The 16,212-nt window shown below is 38.7% G+C and overlaps 2 long non-coding RNA genes and 2 pseudogenes across 2 annotated transcripts; 2 read left to right on the forward strand and 2 right to left on the reverse strand.

The window, feature by feature from the left end:
* Positions 1-562: 562 nt before the first annotated feature.
* LOC120288758 lies at positions 563-11,331 on the reverse strand (annotated as a pseudogene).
* LOC120289243 lies at positions 3,493-5,043 on the reverse strand. Its single transcript, XR_005547169.1, has 3 exons — positions 5,015-5,043; positions 4,540-4,608; positions 3,493-3,557 (listed from the first exon to the last, which is right to left on the reverse strand). It is a non-coding gene; the product is annotated as an uncharacterized LOC120289243 (long non-coding RNA).
* Positions 11,332-11,524: 193 nt separating the features above from the next.
* On the forward strand, positions 11,525-13,170 carry LOC120289241. Its single transcript, XR_005547167.1, has 3 exons — positions 11,525-11,575; positions 11,828-11,957; positions 13,077-13,170. It is a non-coding gene; the product is annotated as an uncharacterized LOC120289241 (long non-coding RNA).
* Positions 13,171-14,218: 1,048 nt separating this feature from the next.
* Positions 14,219-15,705, forward strand: LOC120288760 (annotated as a pseudogene).
* The last annotated feature ends 507 nt before the right edge of the window (positions 15,706-16,212 follow it).

Genomic DNA, 16,212 nt, shown 5'->3' on the forward strand with positions numbered 1-16,212 from the left:
GACCGCCATTGTTCTCGACTGGTAATGCTCGGTTTGGAAGGAGAGATGAGAGGACTGTCGTGACCCGGTAAAAGTTTAAGACTGATGGGTGTTCCGAGAGGTTGGATTTTCAACCCGCAGAATGAACTTCAGCATTCTAGCTCTGGAGTAAGAAGGGAGACGATGCAGAGAACAATATGCAGCTGAGAGTCGGAATGAAGAAGCGCCTGTTCATGGATTCTTTACAGGGCTGCGCAGGCACCGCATGGCCAACATGGCATTTGTTTTACCCTTGCCCGGACCTCCCCAGACACCAGTTTGTACTTGTCATGTGCACAATGGTTTGTTCGTTTCGACAAAACTATAAGCGACAGGCTTCGCGATATACAGCAAAGTCGTCACCATAAATTACCGATTGTCTTCTGCACAATATAACATTCAAACTAGTAAACTGTGGTTCGGCATCTGAAAAGCCCGATATTGATCTGCAAAGGCTGTATGCAGTCAAAAGAAAAACCATGTTTCAGAGCTGTATACGTTTAGGGCCCTCTTGTCTCTTACATGAAAATCCTTCTCGTGCAGTCATGTCGAAAGCTTCCTGTACCTGATCCCGCCATTTACCCATTTGACAGCTCAGTAATCAACGTGCTCCTGAGAATGCTAAAGTTTCCAGCCTGGTAACCATGACGAAGCTCAACTGAAGAAGGCTGCACAAGTCACTCCTTTACTAGATGTTACATGTAAGCCTCTTATGAACAAAGCTGGAAGAAGCTGCACATGTCGCTCCTTTACTAAATGTTACGTGTAAACCTCTTATGAACAAAGTGGGTAGTACAGGCTCGATAAGTCAGCATCCGAAAGGAATCTCCGACTCATTGATTCCATCCATTTATTATAGTTCGTCATGGCCTTCCATCAGTTCTCTGCTCATTGTGTCTAGCTTATCTTGAAGTTCCTGTAGCATGTCATTGGAAAAATTTTGCACTACCATAAGAAACTACTTGAACTAAGAGGTGATTTTGAAACAGTGGAGACACGACAGAATAAGTACCTTCAGTTTATCTTCTTTGCAAAGAGCTGGAGTGGATATCATTGCTTCATATCTGTCACAGAAAAACCAGATTTTACACAAGAAAGAGACATAAAATTACACACAGGCAGTAATAGGAAGAAATCCTTACTGTAGCGACTTGAGTTCATCACATCAGCAACCTCATTTTCAGCCCATCTCAGCTTCACCTGTAAATGTGCAATAGCAGAAATCATAACAGCAATACATACTACCACCTATCTCTCAGAGGCTGGCAACTCTGGACATGTGATGATCAATTGAAATCGGCCTCATCTCAAAATTAGAAGAAATTGAGCAAGCCTTGCAAAACAGCCAATATACAAGCTATTTGATCCCATAATTCAGCACAGTGTGCCATAAACTATCCTTCTAAGAGAATCATAAAAGCTAAGCAGTTGATGTTGGTGCCAAATAAATTACATCTTAGAGGAAAAATCTTTCAACCATGTCTATGACAAACTCTAAAGCATGAACAAAGTACCTTCATACTTCTGTCAGGACCATTCCAACAATTGTCACCGGCTGAAGACCATGACTCTGTAACTGTCGTCAAATTTGTCCCACTTCCTAGAAACCACACATGATAACCATCATACAGTATTATGAAAATAAAATCCTTAGTGCAATGGAGACTGTCACGGGCGAAAAAAAGAAAACCTAGAATGACTAAATAATTATCAAGGTGCAGGGTTTGAAATCTGTTTGCAAACATGTGTAACATCAATCAGCTGAGAAGCACTAAAGAATAACCTCATGGTAATTCTATCAGTCAATAAGACCACAGATAAACCGCATGGACTTCGAGGGATGTTCCCTCTAAAGATGACAGATATGAATAAGGAATGGTTCAATTCATCTAATGCCAACGTTATGTCTTATTAAGAAGAAGACTACAATAATTTACAATTCCAATGCCTACAAAATTGTACATCTACAATCTGGTTCAGTCATCTTATCATGGTGAAGTAAATTTTCCTAAATATCTCAGGGACAAAAAATTATTGGTGCTACGTGAATAGCGGGTGAATTCATACGTGCGGGCATTTTGGCATCTGCCAAGCCAGAAATAGCCCTGAGTTTTTTTTTTTCTATTTGCATTTATGGCCTAAGGTTCGTTGGTTTAATTCATGATGGAAAAGGTCAGTACAGCCAAGTTCTATTAGAGTAATTTGCTAGCTACTTGTAGATAGAACCAAATTCATTTGTGTTAAAAACAAGCTAACCTATGTTTGATCCATTGGTAATTGAGTAGACTGAGATTTTACAATGTATTCCTTGAACCAATCATTAATCAAGATTTCTCAGCAATCTCTTTTTAAGTTGAAAGAAAATTGGTGCCTCTATAAAGATGATGCAAGGAAAGTAATTCTCGGCACAACACATATAAGTAAACTAGCAACTCTCCCTAACGTAAGAATAGCAATTGCGTAGATCAAAATATCATGACAAGTAACATTAAAAACATACCCCAGCGAGTTTTAGAGTGCCTTCCTGCTGGGAAGCTTCTTTAAAGGGCACACTTTGTAAATGTACCTAGATCAACAGATGTGAAATTAGGACACTGACTGCTGAAAGCTTGATCTTTGCAAATTGGTCCTTGACTCAATTTGAAACGTGGCGATCAGAAAGAACATCCCAGAAAAGAGAAGTAGTAACTTATTCTGTTTGCTCTCAAAACAGCCATAGTATGAATAGAACTCCTTTCTGGGCCTGTAACATTTAATTCTGAGTTTTAGTTCACAAGAGCATCATTGTCAAGATATTCTCACGAGTATAGAAATATCTTCTCACCGAAATCCTGTTTCAGCTTTTGTGACAAGCTTGATATTCTTGACTGGATCTTAGATAATTTTGTACTCAATTCATCATATTCCTTTCGTACATGAGCAGCCTCTGAAGAAAAAAGAAAAAACAAATGACATGATTCTGTATAATTCAATCTTAAGATTAAAAGTCGAACTATAAGGTTACCACCTACCAGATATGTCAACTGGAGTCTGGAATATATTGATAGCTCGAAGAATTCCCCGCAACATTTTCTTCATCTTCTCTACCCAAAAAAGAACTTCTGGATTGCGATATCTATAAGTTAATATTCCATGTAACATGATGCATTAGGTTACTGAAATTCCATAAAACAGGATATTCAAATTCACAGGAAGCCGTAAAGTGAACCTAAAGTCAAATTCATCGTCTGAGTCACTATCTGATCCATCTTTGTAATGAGAACTGAAATCATAATGATCGTTCACTGCAGAATCTTCATCAAACGCATCTTCACGTTATCACATACTCATTCTTTTCGCTGTCAGCAGTTTCTAATGCATATATATCATCAATACCATCACGTGTGTCTTTTGGGATCTCCTACTTTGTTCCTCATTATTATTATCTCTTGCAAAGTCTTCCCGCTTTCCTTCTCTGTCTTCTCCCTGTCCAACGAAGCAACAAGTTGACCCAACTCTTCCTTTGACAGTTCCTCAGCATTCTCAGATGCGTCATCTCCCTACAAGTAATAAAACAATCATTCGAGTTCTGGAAAAGCCAGCTAAAGTGAGATATCTGAGATCATTTCAAATTCAAAACCACAAGAACTTCAGAAATTCCATAAAAATAAAATGCTCTGCATTGGGCAAGAGGAAGAAAAGTAGCATGCAGTCATGTAGATACCTCGAGTAAAGATATTCATTCTCAAACCTATGATATCCACTTGATGGAAATTACACTGAGAAATAAGATTGTTCTTGCCAAATTTTGAAAAAAGCTGCATTTTCTATTAGAAGTTAAAAGTGTAATCAGAATATATTTTTCATGTTGAGTTAAATCTAACAGAATTTTCCATGACATGTGAATTATGTTTCATACACTGCCAATGGCAGAAAAGAGTATGTAGCAATTCATCTGCAAGAAATGATGTCAGAGAAAGCAGAGATACCCAAAGCATCGAATGGGATCATATTACATAAAAACACGAGACAAGAGCAGTCCATTATGAAGGTGATGAGGACGACTATAATTTCTATGGCCAACATGATTTCTATCAGACATTCACTTCCGCCAAGCTATAACAATTTCTGCTATGATTGACTGAAAATCAAATTTTTGGTATGAGAATATAAAATTTCATGCATATTGCTGCATTGCAAAGGCAGTAGTTGTAGTAAGCAAAAGCATCTACGACATAATACTTGCTTATGATGCACAGATTTTACCAGAGAAATCTAGGGGTTTGCAGTCACATTAAAGCAATAAAACCAAAAGAGTTGACAAAAAGTACTTCAGCATGTATATAACCATTAGCCACCTTGCTCAGCATCAACAATGAGTTCAGATGAAACAATTGACTCTTCCTCATTTGCCGGTGTTAAAAACTCATCTTTCTCTTCCACAGCATGCTATACAGAACAACAAATGTCAGATTGTTGGAATCATTTTGACTACAGAGAATCAATTGCGTGTACTGCATGATTAAACTTTTGATGACTTACAGTAATTCCCTTATCTTGGACTCCAGTCGATAGATGATCATGTTCTGCCGCCAAATCTTCTTCCAAATCCTATTGAAAGCGCACACATGTAAGAACTGGGAGGAAGTTTATTGCATAGGAAGTTAACATACTAATAGCCCATCCAGAACTTTGTAAGCATGCCTTACTATTAGGGACAAAAAAAAAAAAAGAAAGGCATTGAATCAACATGCATGTGCAGAGGCACAATAGCTATGATGCCAACGTAACATTATTCAATTAGTCAATAGGTAATCTTATCTTGACCAAAAAAAAAAAAAGAGTTAGGCCATTTAAGAAATTGTCCATGCAGATCGTATTCTACATGCTACAGAATATGCAGCAAGCAAATATAGATCCCACACCAAAACTTTCAAAATTTAAGAAACAACAATTTTCTACAACCATTGACCTACAACTTGCCAAAATTTAATAGGATAGAGAAATTCTATTGAACCTGGTCAGATGGATAATTATCCACAAGTCAATCCTTTCATCAAGCATACTCTGTGGAGTTGTGGTATCACTTTCACACTCCTCCACCCTTTTCAATTCTCTCTCGTTCGATTTCCTCAGCTGTTTTGGTTTTCTCTTTGCCAGCTTTCTCCTCAGCTTCTCTTTTTCCCTCTCTTCTTTTTCTTTTCTCATTCGTTCTTTCTCCTCTGCTTTCTCTATTTGTTCTTTGCGCTCTATATTGAGAGATGAAAAAGCAACAAAACAATTGATAGTAACACAAAAACAAACGCATGTAAAAAGAAATCTTAAACTAAGCATCATAAAGTGCCAAAGCATGGAAGAAGGAAAGTCCTAAGCACATGTACAACATGAGAGATAGCAAATAGTGACCATGACACTAAGGCTATTTTAGGGAGCACCAAGGGCCGGAATTTGGTGAGTATCTAAAAATTCAATTTTCCCCTCTATTTCTCTCTCACAGAAATTTCAAACTTCTCCCGACTTTCCACCTATCCGTCCATTTTCACTATTTTACCCAAATATAACCAATCTTCCAAACATCATAACACTACTAGACACTCGTTTAGAGGGATGAAGTAATTTATTTAGTGAGGTAAACCAAATGCTTCCCAAATCTTCCATCCATTTACCTACAAAGCTGGGATACATCTGGCACATCAATATCTAACATCAATATCTAATAGTCGCAACAACTACACTCATTCAGAAAATGCTTCGTTGTTTGGTAAAACTACCAAACAGTTAGAACTGTAAAATATCTATATGGAAGCTATACTACGATGAGTTCATTATCATCAGAGTTTGAATTTTTCCAATTCTGTAGACCATAATATGCTGCTATCACTGGATGCGGTATGAACAAAAGATGATATATATGTGCAGTAGCCAGCACCTACGTTTTAAGGGCAAACTCAGATTTAATGAGATCATGATGACTAAATTCAAGTTATTTTGTCAAGATACCACCAAATTAGGAAAAACCAAACCTTTAAGCTGTTCAAACTGCACTTTCAGTACTTTCTCCTCACTTTTCAGTTTTGAGAATTCTTCCTTGTCTTTTGCAGAGCTACTTTAGCCTGTTCCACTTCCTGTTTACGTATGGCAACGCCCTCCTGTACACAGCAATTTTTCTTCAGCTCATCTCGTGCTGCTTTTCCAGCTTCCGACATGTATTCGGGCACTTCACTTTATCACCGTATTCATCACTCCCATCACAGCAGTCTGAGTATCATGGAGTAGGCCAAAGAACATATGTTAGGAGGAAACGTGGGAGGAGGCAGAAAAAGAATGACCTGCTAGTTAGCCTTTGTCCAACGGATGTTAAAATCGATGTTACAAGAACCGGAACGATTTAGTAATTCCATCAAACCTATTGAGGTTAGATGATGCCGGCATATACATCTTTTATAGGACCTTAGCATTTAGTAATTGTCAATTGACAAAAATCCTAAACAATGAAAAGGGAAAATTAATCTAAGTATTAATTAGTATCTTATCACAATATTATGATGTTACTTAATCACACATTCATCATCCATTTTACTAACAATTGATCACTCTGCAGATCCCTGCATATAATGATAAGCATGTAGATTTTATTCAAAAATGCCTTTTATTTTCTCTCAACCTTTCCCCCATCCTGCAATTTTTCTGTATTCTCAGAAACACTGTTCATTGTGAGTGTAAAGGAAAAGATCAATCAAACTAAACCAGTTCTCCATCTCACCTAGTTTTGACCACTTTCTTGTCACTGGATTGAACCAGACCAAGCATGCAAACTGTTCTTAATTGAAGAAGCCACTTTTGTCTAGCTTTTGAAACAATCCTTAAGATGTAAAGCCAAAAAAAAAGTTTCCATTCATTTCCAAATGCATATATCTCACAATCAATGTCCTTGTCCTCAAAAGTTGGAGAGTTTCTAAAAAAAGTAGTCTCAAATCTGTTCATCACTTGAAATATACCCTTGTTTACTTGTCTTCATGGTATTAGGGTTCATTAAATAGTCTGTAAAGTAATATTTCAACAGTGATGTTTGTTGAGTGAGAAGACAATCCAGGGCATGGGGTGCCAAAGCAGGTAAATAAATCTGTTGTTGCACAAATTATGATTAATCAGTGCCCCATGACACTAAAGCACGGAACATCTCATTGCAGAGAAGATTAGAGATATCCTTGGCATTGAAGCAATTAAAATCTGTAAAGAGAACTTCTGGCCCTGGCCATACATGATATCATATCACTGATATTTCCATGTCTAAGAAGGAATTGCAACCTTGTTGGGCAATTCAAATGCAGCAGGATCTTGTTCGATGGTACATGAACTTACATGCATGTGTTATGTACCAGATGATCGGAGAAGGGAGAATGAGGTCCACACAATCAGCCTTCAGGAAAACGAATGCTTGGAAGGCTAAGACCATGGAGAAAAAGTTCCGAGTGGACAACTTACCACAAATGCCATCATTTACTCTTGAAGAAAATATAATGACAGGAACATGTCCTGCATTCCGACAATAAAATTTTCCATTTGGGCATGCTGATGTTCCTGCATTATCGAGTCAGAGAAAGTGAAGTTACCATTAGAAAAGTACGTAGCTCTAGTGGTGGACACTACAAGAAATCTGCAGACATACATGAGATGTTCTAAAAGAGGAAACAAAGCTGGGTGAAAGTAACAGTGTCATTTAGAATAGTCTAAACATCAAAAGCAGGTCCAGATATGGACACTACTGGAGTGTTTATTCTATAAGAAGAAATAAAGCCTAGGATTAGTAACAGTCTTTTTTGGATAAGTAATATCTAAAACCAGTACTAGCCTAACAAAAAGAAACCCATGGTTTGTGATAAGCACGATACAACTGAACTAGCAGGTCAGCTGAGCTTCTTGATGAACCATCATTACTAATAATATATCAATGGAGAGCATCGCTCAACTATCCAGTTTATGGAAGTTGGCCAGACCATCCCATATAAACTGAATACACTTCTTTGCTCTTCAAAAGCATTTATATCAAATAAAGCAATCCGCAGTTTTGCTGATCTATGATGCAAAACCGATTATTCATGACAGTTACCAAGGAAAATATTAAGTCCTCATAGTATACCTGCCAAGTTCGTAATATCTGGTGAAATTGCTTAAGGTAACAGATGCGTCTGCTTTGTTCGGCAAGAAAGAAAACTGGGAGTTCTTCATATGCATCTCATCAAATGAACAAGACAGACATCAATGAAAAGAAGGGCACAGCGATTCATGAATTTACTTCTATCTCCTCCCAGTTTTGCCCATGGGTCAAGGTCTATGGCCCAAAAAGTAATATTTATTTTACTATTTCCATTGTTTATCCTATTCATAATCTCTGTCTTTACTTCCCTTCCGTTGCATTAATTCATCCATCTAAACACAGTGCAAGACGAGAGAGCAACCAATAATTCAATGACGCAAACTAATTACACAAAAAAGTGGCTCAAAAAGGACCTGGCTCATCTGTGCCATCCGGGCAGTCGCAGAAATCGTCATTGACCTGGGCTCTGCTGAATTTCTTCGACCCATCCTTACACTCGATCCTGTTCGATGAACCGTAATATTTCACATCTGGGTATCACGCAGACTGATCAATCACCCAACCACAACCTCAAAAAGTCAAAGCCCCACCCCACCCCATCCCACCCACTACAGCGAGCTCTGTCCAATAAAACACTCACACAAACGAGGCACCCAGAAGAAAGCGACGATCTCGAACCTTCAGGAGCTATCGAGAAACGGGTCTTTGGGCGGCGAAGTCGAGGACGACGCGCGGAGAGGGCTTGGACAGCAGGACCAATGCGACGACGGAGATGAAAACGGTCGGCGAATTCATGTCCGCAGGGAAGCGTTAAGAAAAGAGCTGGAACCCAAAGTAAATTCTTCGATGCGCCGGTGCCGGTGCGGGTGCTCGACAAGAAGTTCGCTGCTCGCGGCGACGGGGAGGAGGAACGGGAACCTGAGGAAAGCGTCCGGGTCGGAAACGACGTTTTTTTTTTTTGTCGCGGGACGTGCGGGTCAACGATGTGACGACGTCACGTTCCGTGGAATATCCAGGATTACAACAAAACCGATTGAATTGGTAATGGGTGCATTTGGCTTGGCCACGGGGCAAAGTCTTTTGTGAAATGTAAAGGTTTTAGGTTTTGCTTTATTTTTGGTGACTCGAGGAACACGGGCTTGATGCTTAGAAGGTAAATCAGCTTGGAGCGCGTGTTGCCGCCATGCATCGTCTGTGGGTAAGTCGCCCAAAGTCTTAAGTTAAATATTCTTGCAACTTGCGTTGCAGGAGTTTCGAATACTAAATCTTCTCAATAGAAATTTAGCGCCTACCCAGCTGAGCCACCGCACACGGATGGTATAATTTAGGTTTTAGGTTTTATTTGTTTTGTGGAATATAATAATTTTAATTTTAAAAAAAATAGCTTATTTTATTTTAGATAATTAGCTAATGAATAGTATTTTTATTATTGATAATAATTTATAATATTTTTATTCATTTTTATAAGTGATTTAAGCGATTATTTTTAAGAGTATTTTTTTCAAATTATTCATTTCTCTAAACAAATGGAGCTAAAAGGATTTTCAAATGTAGCAGTGTTTGTAAAGTATGTTATAAAGATACATTGGGAACAACTTTAAACAAATGCTGTTTGGAAAATACTATATTTTGTAAATGACCTTTGCTTCCTTTTGGGTGAATTCTCAACCTATGTCCCTAACTAGCTGGCTTCATGAGGTTACACGGCCTCGAGTGCGGTTTAGCTAGTGCCAAACTAACTTTGTCAATACTCAGATATGGTCTCGCTTGTGGCCTAAACCTTTACCAATGAAGTTGTGTGAGGTAGGGCATTTTATTGAACTATGAAAATTAAGCGAGGGTAAAGTTAGAAAAAGTATTTGTACTTTGAAAGAGCTCAAAACACTTTTTAGGTTGCCGGGCTTGAGCTCTTTAGAAATGTAATTGCATCTTCTCAAATCTCCCCAAAATCATTTGTATTTGTCCAAGAGACTTTCTTCTTCTTTTTGGTCGAAACCCACAGGATTTTGAGGCCCCAAAAGGGCTTTAGCAAATCGAACCAAATACGGCAATGTGCATTAAAGTTCAAATTCAAAAAATCCTATCAACTAACCAAATTAGTCTCAACATTATTATGCATTTATTATTTATACATGGTTTTGAGGCAAAATTAATAATATATGGGTTGCTACTTTCCTATTTCGATTTAATTTTAAATTTTCCTTTTTCATCTTTCCTAAACCTAGATAGATGAGAAGGATTTATTTTTCGCTCAAAATAAGCAAAAACAAAATCCGAACTCATATTTAGTTGGAAACTTGATTTGGGACTTTAGCTGAGTTGTCTTATCCCAATCGTTAAACATAAAGATTAGGTAAAACAAATGAAAATTAAGGAAATATTAGATCGAGCTAAACTTTCTTTTATTGTTGAACCGTGAGTAAAGTTATCGATATAAACTTATGAATCCTACCCTCAAAGTTTTTCTATAAATAAACTTGAATGCAATTCGTCAAAATCACTTATAGAAACTTTGACAAAAAGAACAAATCAAGATTTCTAACAAGACAAATTAACAACATCACATCTTTAACAAATTAATGATTTGTGATTGCAAATAGATCGAGCCTTTTTTAATAAAAAAAATTTCACCGCTACAATAGGATAATTTTGGTTAGAGTGTTAGCACAAAATATGGTACTAAAAGAGATGAGATCAATTTTATCGAGAGAGAGGGGCAATGTTGATTAGAAATATTGAATTGATTGGTAATCGAAGTCAACTAATATGTGAAAAGGTATGCCTTAACCAAAAAGAAAAAGAAAAAAGGTCTTTTTAATTCCCCCGACATTAAGGAAAAAAAGAAAGGAAAATCGAAAAGAAAAAAATCGACATCGCTGTCAAGCCCGTCATGTGCAATGCGCAGGATACAGACAGAACAACGGAACGTTTCCCGCAATGACGTGGCGCGCGGCCACTGGACAGTCACGCCGCGACCCCCTGTACCCCCAGCATTCCCCGCACTGCATTCCCGAAAACACCCTCTCGACAGGCCGGCCGGGCCCACGGCGGGAGGGCACTTTGGGAACCTGAATATAAGCAAAAGAGGGCTGTCCCAGAACCTACGCAACCTGCCTCGCCTCCATAAGCGACCGCGCAGCCTCTTCTCCCTCACTTCTCTCACCAATCTCTCCCTCTCTCTTCTCTCTTCTCTCTCTCCCTCCCTCTACCTCCCTCCCTCCCTCCTTCTCCCTCATCCCTCTCTCATTTTTAAGCCTCCAGATACAAATCTTTCATCTATAAACATATAAAAAGACGCGCCTTTTCGAACTTTTGGCGCTCCACCCGCCCGTTTTCTTCCCTTGATTCTGCTCGGATCTGTCCCCTCTGAGCCGATCCCAACGGTCAAAACCCCGGGTTTTCGAAGAAAGGTCCGATCTTTCTCGTTTTCAGGATCTGGGTCTGTTCTCTTCCGGCTCGTGCCGGATCTTGAACAACTGGGTCGGTGATGGAAACTTGGTAGTTCTTTAAGAAATCGCGGGACTTGGGGTTGGGGAATGTGATTAGGGTTCGGGGAAAAGAGATGGGTCGATCTTGTTTGCGTTCTTGAGGGGATATAGATTGGGTTCTCCCCTGTTGTAGGATCTGAGGGGGATTTTTTTTGGTAAAGAAGAGGGGGATGTTAGGGTTTTCAATTTTTTTTTTTGGTTTTTTTTTGTTTTGATCTTTTTATGCGTTCGTGAAACTCTGTAGGTGGACAGGGGTTTCTGTGTTGGATTGTGTGTGGAGATTTGGAGGGACGAGTCATGGCGGATCAGGCCTTGGAGGGAAGCCAACCGGTTGATCTGTCCAAGCATCCTTCAGGAATCGTTCCCACTCTTCAGTGAGTCTTTGTCATTCTCTGGTTTTGCTTGAGAGCCCGTTTCGACGCGTTGCTGTAGCTGTGTCGGTCTTGCGTAGGTCATCATAGGTTTTCTTGTATGGATTGGCAAAGTCCTTTTTTAATGCGATGGAATAATTTAAGGAAGTCAATGAGTTTTAACCATTTGATTTACTTTATAAAATTAATTTTCGAGGATGAAAGTGGAAATTCTTTGAAAGGTTTTGGTATTTCAAGACCGAAGAGTTGATAGAAATCTATAAAAGTTGGAAAATTGGAGATGCAAATGCTCTTAGTTAGTTCCTGAGAACTAAATTTTGAACTGCTGCAGATCTTTCACCTATGATTTTTCGTGCTTTGGAATGCTTGCTGTGCATTCTTTTGGACCTGATGTAACTCTTTGGAAGCTGAAGCAGCTTCTCAAAAATTTTCTTTGATACAAACTGGGGCTCATAAATTTATTTTATGCCCTGGAGTATTTAAATGGATAAATAGAAACAGCTCCATTTCCCAAACTTTAATTCGCCCTTCCACAGATCTTTCAAAGTCGTGTCATACGTTCTTTATCATATTGGCTGGGTTCTCGAGATTATGCAAGGACTACACTAAGTTAGGGATGTAGGAAAACGACTGCTGGTAACTAACAACTACTGAGGAATGACTGTAAATTATCTCATGCACAGTGGGAGGCCACTTTTACTGGTTTAAATCACTGAATATGTGCCTGCTTGCATGTATGAGTATTAGTTGGTGTTGTCATCATGGTTTTAAGCTAGTAACAATTCATTTATGCATCTGTAGGTGTGAGTAGCTCTAGGATCTATTCTTTTGAAAAAGTAGATATACGTCAAATCTTGTCTTTGCACAATATAATGCTAATGGAATGTCTCATGTGGCCTTATATTATTCTTTTTGCATGCTCATTTGTTTGGCATAGACACGGTGACATAAATTATCTCATGGCAACGAGTGGGTGATATTGTCTTGCCTGGGAAACTATAATCTTCCCTTCCTGAGACAATTTAGATGCTTTACTTTGTTCTTTGAAAAGTAATTAAAACACTGCCTATTCTTAATACATGCTGTGCAATGATAATAAGTAGTGTTGTCTTTTTTATCCAGGAACATAGTCTCAACAGTGAATTTGGACTGCAAATTGGATCTTAAGGCCATTGCTTTGCAAGCTAGAAATGCTGAGTATAATCCCAAAGGTATTTATCTGAGGCATCACTCCCTTTGTAAATTGTTTCTGACCTAGTTCCTTCTAATTATTTTGGTGACACCATAAATTTACTTTCTTGTACTTACATGGATTAACGTTTCCAAATGTATATCTTTTGCAGCGTTTTGCTGCTGTAATTATGAGAATAAAGGGCCAAAGACAACGGCATTGATATTTGCTTCAGGGGAAAATGGTAAGTCATATTAGATTAGACTCCTAAGCTGTTTCTGTTGGCAGCTGACGTTTCTCTGTGTCATTTTGAATTCATAGAAATCTATCCCCTTGATTGTGTATGCCTGAGTTATTTTTATTTTCAAAATTATTTACTCATTAATTTTGAGTATTTCCTGATTGAAAGAAAGCAAGCAATCACCTCTATTCATCTCTTCATCCTTCCAGTACTGACTATGTATAGTTACTAGCTGGGCTCTATGGCTAGCAGTCTTTAACATCATAATGATTAGATCATACAGAAATGCCAAAGGCACATGATTATGGGAGGCCAACAATACGTCTCTTAATCATGGGAAGCTTTGTATTGACAATAATTCGCCATCATGATTTGAAAGACGTGTGTACATTCTCCTTGCCATCTTGAACATAGTTTAGGGTCCTACTTATTGCTTCTCTTTAAGGTCGTTGTCTTTGCTTACCGAGTGCGCTATTCTTTTCAGGTTTGTACTGGAGCCAAGAGTGAACAACAATCAAAGTTAGCAGCGGAAGGTAGCTGATAAGTGGAATGGTGTATGGCCTCTGACAAATAGCACCATCGTACAAAGTCTCAGTTCACAATTAATTAGTTTTCAATGGAACTGTCGTATATTTGTAGCTGTAAATTAATGGGAATAGAAAAGTTGATGTGATGGTGTCATGAGAAGCAGTTAGTCTTTGGATTTGTCTGGCAATCTTCATTGGTACATGAATAAGAGAAAAGTTAGCCAATATCTTGACAAAGCCATAAGTTCTGTTGAGGCTGCGACTTTTATCTTGTTTTGGAGTGAAACAGCAATGCAATTTGAGACAATGATCATTTGAAGGCTAACATATTGTTTCTTCCTGCCAGTATGCTCGAATCATTCAGAAACTTGGATTCCCGGCTAAATTTAAGGTACATGTGTCTCCTTCTTTCTTGTGACAGAATATTGTGGTTGACTTGTTGTAGTTACTGAGTTACTTAATGGTGTTTGTCTTTGCCAGGATTTCAAAATTCAAAATATTGTGGGTTCTTGTGATGTGAAATTCCCCATCAGGCTTGGAAAGGTCTTGCATATTCACATGAGCCTTTCTCAAGTGTAAGTTGTAGCTGCACATCTTCTTATGATGTCAGGAGCCCTCTGCACTTTTATGGCCTTTTAGTATTCCTAGATTTTCTATTTTAAGGTTACAAGTCATTTTTTGGAACTGTTAGTTGATGTGTCTTTTTGTTTGGTTTTGGCAGTATGAACCAGAGCTGTTCCCTGGATTGATATATCGGATGAAACAGCCAAAATCGTGCTGCTAATCTTTGTGTCAGGAAAAATTGTCCTCACTGGGGCAAAGGTGATTATCTAGCTTGTACTCATGCATTTTGGTTCTGCGGGTGTTTCTGGAGAGTCATATCAGCCTCGCTCATGCTATTTGATTATCCAGGTGCGAGATGAGACGTACACTGCCTTTGAGAACATATACCCTGTGCTCACTGAGTTCAGGAAAATCCAGCAATGGTACAGCTCTTACTGTCTTGGTGCTGCGGCAATCTTTCTTCTTCATTTCCAAATTTGATTGGCTCTGCAAACGTGGGGCTTTTGGCATAACTAAAGGGTCATGTGTCATGTGTCATGTGCATGTCCTGACTTTATCTGGTAGCAGACGAAGTTTGCCCCTTAGCCTTGCCTATGCTTGCAGCTATATTTGCAGCAGCTGCATGTGCTATCTGAATAGGAGAACACATGCGTGCATTCGTACATAATGACATACATTTGTATGAACATACATGCACATATACATATGGAAGCAAACGGATGCATATAAACAAACACGCTTATGTATATAGGTATTGACAATCTTCAATTTATGATTAGTCTTAAGTTCTGATTGTGCAGAGGTTGTATTAAACAATGTTACTTTTTCACATAGAGGAGGATCACTAAGCTTATGTTTTTGGTCCAACAATAAACATGTTCAATCGCTTAGTGGTCTATGCTATTAGCATCTGAGGCTCTGTTGATCTTTATTTGGTGACAGATATCTGATGTCGAGATCAGATTGACGTAATTCGAGCAGTCGTGGGGGGTGGTAAAGCTTGGCATCGATGGCGGAGACTGGATTCAGTTGTAAATATTGGAGGATAACTCCACTCGAGGCCCTTTCCGATTTAAGATAAATTAAAGGAGAGCAAGAAAGACTAGTTGTTATGTGCAAGTATCTTGAAAGAAAATAGTATTGTTTTGTTTGCTTGCATCCAGTGTGCAAATTTACAGCTTTCTCTTAAAGTCACCAATGAGAAATACTTAAAAAAAAAAAAAATTAATGGTGCTGGAGTTGACTTTCTGGACCCTCGCTTCTATTCCTATTTTGGTACTTTACAAGTGTTTTTATCTCAAGAAACATGACCGGAACTTGATCATGTAAATTGCTTCTTTATTCAAAGTAGGCATCATCATGGGTTGGAGTAGAAAGGCTTTGTTTATTGAAGTAAGGTTGAGTAGGCAGGCCAAAGCAGATAAGCACCCGGTGAAAAAAGGGTCAATCCACGTTCCCATTCTAGCCGTCTCCAACAAAACCTTGTCTTGACTTGTACTCGGAAGCGTCTTGTTTTGGTGCCAGTGCGACGCGATAATGACACGTGAGGAAACTTATTGAAATATGTAAAAGTCGATTGTAACGTACGTTGGGTAATATGATTGGACCATTATATAACGTCAGTCATTATACATAAAGACCTTGTCCGCTCTTTACCTTTTTCATCAATCACAATGATAATATTGATGGCCATGATTGAGTGGTCGAGCTCTGGCGAAGGAGGGCGGCATGGTTGATTGCCTATTATGGTTGATT

Source organism: Eucalyptus grandis, chromosome 10, assembly GCF_016545825.1.
Source record: "Eucalyptus grandis isolate ANBG69807.140 chromosome 10, ASM1654582v1, whole genome shotgun sequence".
Taxonomy (NCBI): domain Eukaryota; kingdom Viridiplantae; phylum Streptophyta; class Magnoliopsida; order Myrtales; family Myrtaceae; genus Eucalyptus; species Eucalyptus grandis.